Genomic DNA, 7,017 nt, shown 5'->3' on the forward strand with positions numbered 1-7,017 from the left:
AGCAGAGTGGAGGACAGAATTGTCTCACTTCTGTCTCTGCAGGACAGTGCTGTCTGTTTTATAAAGAAAGCAACTGCTTCGTAACTAGACAAACTGAAGTAAATGGAACCAAGGAAAGTATCAGAGACGCGGATCCGACACTCAAGGGAAGAGAGAGGAGCAGGGTTGACCCTTGTCATTGACAGTTTTCTTGAGTATAGCTTTTGGCCTCTTGGTTTTCTTTCAGGACACTTGCTTGAGAACTTTCCATCCTTGCATCCCAGAGTGTAGGCCAAACAGAAGCAAAGAGCGAGGTTGAAAGACTCAGGAGTGTGGCTCTATAAGAGTGTGTTTGTGCTCATGGTCATGGTGGCCACGGGGCTCTTGGCTTCTCTCCACTGGTCAACTCTGTTTTACCTAGAAGGAAAGCAAGGGAGACAAACTCAGCTCAGGACTTTACACACACAGACAACAGTCCATGGATACTTGTGATTAGACGGTACACACTAAGGTGAAGAGGAAAGTGTGAGTGAGTCTATTTTACTAGTGGTCTTTCCCAATCAATATGGAGAAAAAAAATTGATTTTTGGTTTTCTGCTTCCTGAAGGAAAATCCTTATGTCAAGGTGCTGTGTAAGTGACATGCTAGGCGTGACACACACTTATTGATTCTATTGATTGATCTTTCGATTTTTCTTGCTGCTAAAGTTCGGTTAAAATCCTACATCGAATCTGCTCTGTTCTGATTAGCATAGAAGGAGAGGCAGGAGAATGTCCTTTCAAACTGCTGATCATTGTTGGGGAACATGAACCTTTGGTTTCAGAGGCTAAGAAGGAACCAAGCTGGAGTTTTCCATTCCAGATGGCAGGGGCAGTTATAATGGGGTCAGATCACACATGGCCCAGGAAACCAGAGGGCAGCATACGTATCTTGGGTAATTTTTTTCTTGACAACCCAGTTATTTTAGAAAAATATGTGTGGGCTCTTGTTAGACAGCTGGTAAAAATAGCAAGTGTCACATGCCAATTTTTTTTTAATTAAGCATTTACATCATATTTTATACTTCCAAAGCACTCAGATTTGCTTGTCAAGGATGTTGCTTCGGGAGTTGTATTTATGACGGTATTTTAATGTTAACTTGGGAGAGGGGGCTGGCGAGTGTAGGGAGCCATTCCGGACTTCCTGGTCAGCAGGATGGAAGTCTGTTCCAGGTAGTAAACAAGCCCATGTTTGATGGATGGCCCGCCCTTAATCCCTGATTGGCTGAGCAAGCCTGCCTAGTGAGGTGATGTGACCTGTGGTGATTGGTGGGGGCGTGGTTGTGGCTGGAGAGAAAAACACTTGTAACTAGAGAGGCTGGGGGATTTGAAGTAAGTAGCTGCCTGAGTAAACTGCATTAAGAAGGACCTGTGGTTGCGTTTTTTCTTGCTGGTCCCTCGCCTGGGACGCAACAGGCGAGGAATTAGCTCTCAGGTATCAGGGAGTGAGGACTGGAAGCTGGTCCTAGGCCCCAGCTCCTGTCAGCGCTTGTTTGATGATGTTTCCATGAGTAGAAGAGAATGATAACAGCAGAAGGGTAAAGTTTTTGAGAAATTAAGAGAATCCAGGAACAATTTTGCTCAATGGGATTTTTTTTTCCTGGACTGCTTTGTCTATTGCCCACTTTCTAGCTAAAATCTGTCTCTGGGCCTCAACTCCATTTCTCACTCCTGAAGACCACATTCACCCCTCCTCCCTCCTCTTTAGGTTTCCCCAGCATTGCCCTTGGCAGCACGCAGTTCAGAGTCTCCTGGTCACAACTATTTCACATTACACATTGGATGTATCTTGTCCCTGTAGCAGGACTTTGGGATTGAGGGGAAAAAAAATCTCATTTGTCCTAAAACCAAACAAAAGCATTTTCCCCTCAAGCCTTACCACCTGAGTCCAATCTCTGGAAACCATAACAAGCCAGATGTGATCGCTCACAGCTGTAACTCCACAACTGCCTTGGTGCGATGGACGTTGAAGAGAATTGTCTGGGAACTCCCACATCAACTAAGCTGGAGGATGTGGACAGGTGATGCTTGAGAAGGTAGAAGAAAAATTAAACCCTGAAATTAAACCCTGAAAATTGTGTTCTGAAATTCTACACGCCTACCACAGCATGGGCATACACGTGCGCGCGCGCGCGCACACACACACACACACACACACACAAAGTCAATTTAATTAAAAAATGTAAAAAATCTCTTAAAGAAGAGAGTCTATATTTGTTTTAAAATAAAACCTATTAAATGGGGGATAAAAGGTCTCTCAAATCCAGGTGTCCTGGGGGAGATTCTAAATATAGAAATAAATAAATGTACAACACTGTATTCATCAGCATCCTGAAGTGGAAGAGATAGGACTTAGGAGGACCCATCCTCCATGATGATCTTTAGTTAATTGTTGCTAGAGGACTGGGGGTGGGGGTGGGGCATGTCCTGGGTTCTCTTAGTGGTGAAGCCACTGGTACAGTGTTCACAGCGTACACATACCAGTCAAGGTAACTTAGAAACTGTGTGATCAGGGATGCATATATCTTTCTCCCTGGAACCTAATGGAATATTCTGGAACACTTCTGAACTGTTGTTTTTTTCATTGTTTTCTAGCTTACCATAACATCCCCTAACCAGGAAGTTTCTTCCTTTAGGCCTCTGTGTTTAGAAATTACTGTATTTTAGAACAAGCTGTCATTCTCACTGTTTAAAAAATTCCCCACCTTTTCTATTGCCCCAGACCACTTACATCATTGAAATAACAGAAAAAACATAGCCCCAGACTTTGGCTATTGGAAATTTGTATCATACCATTGATCAAGGCATTTTCCAAATTACTGTTGTTGATTTCATCTGTGTAGACTTCTATTTTTAATTTTCTTTCTTTAAAAAATGTTTTTATTAGAGCTGGAGAGATGGTTCAGCGGTTAAGTGTGCTAGCTGCTTCTTCCCCTACCCCCAAGGGCCAGAGTTTGGTTCCTAGCACCCTATGGTGACTTACAACCATATGAGTAACCCATATAGTAACTCCACTTTCAGGGGACCTGATGCCTTCTTCTGGTCTCTGCAGGCACTGGTCACACATGTGGCACACAGACACAGATGCAAGCAAAACCCATAAAATAAAAGTAAAATAAAAAATTAAAAATGTTTTTTATTAGCACATATTGGTTAAACATCATAATGAGTTTTATTGTATTTTCACACATCTATATAGTATATTTTAATCATATTCACCATGTTACCCTGTGTACTCTCACTGGTCCTCTTCCTCTGGTTAGACCCTCTCCACTCATGTCTCTCCCCTTTTACTCTCTTCCTCCTCTTCCTCTTCTTCCTCCTCCTCCTCCTCCTCCTCCTCCTCCTCCTCCTCCTCCTCTTCCTTCTCCTCCTCTTCTTCTTGTGATCTGTAAAATGAGTTTACAGGGACATGAACACTGTACCAGTGGCTACACCACTAAGAGGATACAGGACATAGCCCCTGTCTCCCAGCAACAATTAACTAATGAGCATCATGGAGGATGGATCCTTTAAAATCCTACCTCCTCCATGACAGATGTTGATGAATACAGTCTTGTACAAGTATTCAGGGGCCCTGTGCCCGCCTCACTTATTTCTTACTTAGTAAACTTTATCCATTCGATCAGCTTATTGTTTGCAATTCATTGAGATCCCTCAGTGGTTACAATTTTGGGCTAGAAGATGAAAGTTTTTCCTTGTAGGCCTCAGGCTATGGAGAGTTCAGAATGTGTCTAACATGGACTTAAATGCTGTTGGACAGGTTTCTGAGGATGCCACACTGGAGAATGATTTAACGATGGAGTCTTCATATAACTAGGAGCAGTGTTCATCCCTTTTCTCTCTCAATTCTGGCAGATGCTGTAGTCACCACTGGAAAATCAGAAGCAAGGTCAAGTCTGGAGAAACCATCCTGGAAGCAGACCTTGGTGGAGATCTCCGTGGCTCAGAGCAACCATTAGGATGGACAAAGGTGTTTAGGACACTGTCTATGCCTTCCCATCAATCTTAGTGTCTTAGTGACCTTTCTTATTGCTGTGATAGAATTCCCTGAGAAGGACTACATGAAGCAGAAGGGGCCTACTTAGGCTCACAGTTTAAAGGGCACAGGTCATCATGGAAGATCAGTCCTATTAGCAGGGGCTTCAGACAGGAAGCTGAGAAGGATGGATGCTGTGTCTCAGCTCAGGTTCTCCTGCTGTTTGTCTTGCAGTTAAGATGGGTCTTTACATCTTACACAACCTCCCTAACCTAATCTAGACAATCCATCACAGGCCAGCCTAGAGGCTTGTCAGCTTAGGTGGTTCTAGAGCCCATCAAATGAACAAGAGCCAAAGAGCCATCAACTGTAACGCTTACAATGGAAACACGAGGTGGTTATTGTGCTTCTTATTCTATGATTTAGAAGGCCAAGGTTCCAAGAAGTGTGTCTTCATTTTTATATCAAGGGGCTGGGAAGAAGAGCACATGTTCTTTGCAGCACACATCAGCCTGCTTGTGAAGCTATCCCTACTTTTGTCAAGGCTCTGAAGTTTCATGAAAGAAACAGAAGATAGTTTTTGTTTTTCTGCTATCTTTTCTTATCCTCTGATTTCTCTTATCTGGACCAAATGAAGTGACTGGAGGAGTGTGACTGGATCGGAGCATCAAGCTCTGAATGTGTGTGTGTGTGTGTGTGTATGTGTGTGTGTGTGTGTGTGTGTGTGTGTGTGTGTGTGTGTGTGTGAGAGAGAGAGACAGAGACAGAGACAGAGACAGAGAGAGAGACAGAGAGACAGAGAGAATCAGAGCATCAAGCTCTGAATGTGTGTGTGTGTGTGTGTGTGTGTGTGTGCGAGAGAGAGAGACACACACACACACAGAGACAGAGACAGAGAGAGAGAGAGACAGAGAGAGAGGAAGGGAGTTAGAAAGGCAAATGCAAGATGTAAACTTTTACAAGGCTACCTTATTGACCATTTGGGGGTGAGTATCCATAGTTTTCCTCAATGAGGCCATTTATTTTCTTTCCATTGCTACGGTGTTGGTGCTGGGACCACCAGCCAGTGCAGTAGGCTCCTATAATTTAGTCACAAACCCACCTGTCAATGTTGTTCTGAACATCTGGCATTCATCCTTTCAGAGGCTACATCTTCTCCTCTAGGATTATGACATTGCTATAAAGATCTCTGAGCTGGGAGAACTCTGAGGAACCCTCAGAACACAGAAACCTTAATAACAGCCAGATCTGAACGAACCCCAGTGGCTGCGGAGATTCTATACCTGACTCTCCTTCCCAAGGTGACCTAGGGTTTAGAGAGTTGGATGAATAAATGAACATGCTAATAAAGGTAAAATATCCACCAACCACCAGCAAAAGCAGACCATAAGCAACACATTCTGGTGTGCAAGCTCTAACTCCTTGTTCCAAGCTCCAAGCTTTCTGTTAGCTTAAAATGACAAGTTAAAAACGTTAATTTAGAAAAGCAACTTCGAATTTCTATCTTCAACTGCTTAGCACACCCTTAGGATGCTTTGTGGACCATTACTAATACCCGGATACCTGAAATGAAACCCTTCCTCTTTTCCCACCGATCTTCTTTGCTCTGTCAATGTTACTGCCATCTCCCCAGCCACCTTTACCTGACTGTTATACCGTATTGCTGCTGTCTGCTCCTCGTGCAATGCTGTCAGGCAAACATGTTGTCCACAAAGAAGTCATGGTTAGCCTGGTCTTAACTCTTAGCCACTTTGTAGATCCTTGGCACTGATTGTGCGAGTGTGTGCGTGCGTGCGTGCATGCGTGCGTGTGTGATCTGTAAATAAAGAACATCTGGTCTCAGTTTCTACACTAGATAAGAGAGCAGTTAATTGATTTGAGAAAAGCAAGTTCACCTAGAAAACCATCTGTCTGGGAACAAAATTCCTGTGATTCCAGGCACGGGGTTTTGCTGGTCCTACACCACTTTTTCCGTGATCTCTAAGTTGCAGCCTGCAGTGGGGGATGCATAACGTTCAGTGAGGGATGGAAGGGGACCTCGGTGGTAAACAGGTGCATCTGCACACATCTGTGGCTACAGTCTGCAAATCATCTCACTCTTTCGTTAAATCCTGGGGAGTGGAGTGAGGTTAAAAGATCCATTTTCTCAGTTTTTGTGGTGGTTTGAATGAGAATGTCTTCCTCCATGGGCTCATGTATTTGAACATGTGGTGTCTCCAGTTGGTGTGGTTTGAGGAGGTCTTGGAGGTGTGATTATGTTGGAGGATATATGTCACTGGGAATAGACTCTTGAGTTTTTAAAGACTTGCACCATTCCTGGGAGTCACTCCCTCCCTCTCTCTCTCTCTCTCTCTCTCTCTCTCTCTCTCTCTCTCTCTCTCTCTCTCTCTCTCTCTCTCTCCCCTTGCTTGTGATTCAAGATATGAGCTCTCATTTCTGCTTTATCTGGCTTTCTGCCACACTTCCCTGTTGTAGCGGACTCTTACTCCAGGACCATAAACCTATATAAACTCTTTCTTCTTTAACTTGCCTTGGTCATGGTGCTTTATTACAGTGACAGAAAAATCATGAATAAAGTTTTGTTTCTGTTATATGTTGTAGACCCTATCCATCAGTTAAATGTGTTGCTAGATCTGACCTTTGTCAGGCAGTGCTGAGGGCTGAAGATGGGGCTTCCACATGCTTGGGTATCAGTCTTGGAGAATACAAAGTCGATTTTACATTTTTCTCCATCCAACTCATTAATCAAAGACACATCTGAGCTAATAAAAGACCAAATGTATTCAATAGAAAATGAGAATTAAGAGCTGGAAGGAGTTTTGATAGACATCATTTGATCCAAACCTGCAGAGTCACAGACAAGGGAAGTGGGACCCAACAAAGTCTTGACTTTCTAAAGTCACTTTCCTCCTGAGAATTTGAACCTGAGCTGTGAGCCATGTTTCTCATCTCTTGACCTCATGCTGCTGGCCTTAAAGTCAGCAGAGGAAATAGCTGAATATTTTCCTGCAGAAACTGAGA

Source organism: Mus musculus, chromosome 14, assembly GCF_000001635.26.
Source record: "Mus musculus strain C57BL/6J chromosome 14, GRCm38.p6 C57BL/6J".
Lineage (NCBI taxonomy): Eukaryota > Metazoa > Chordata > Mammalia > Rodentia > Muridae > Mus > Mus musculus.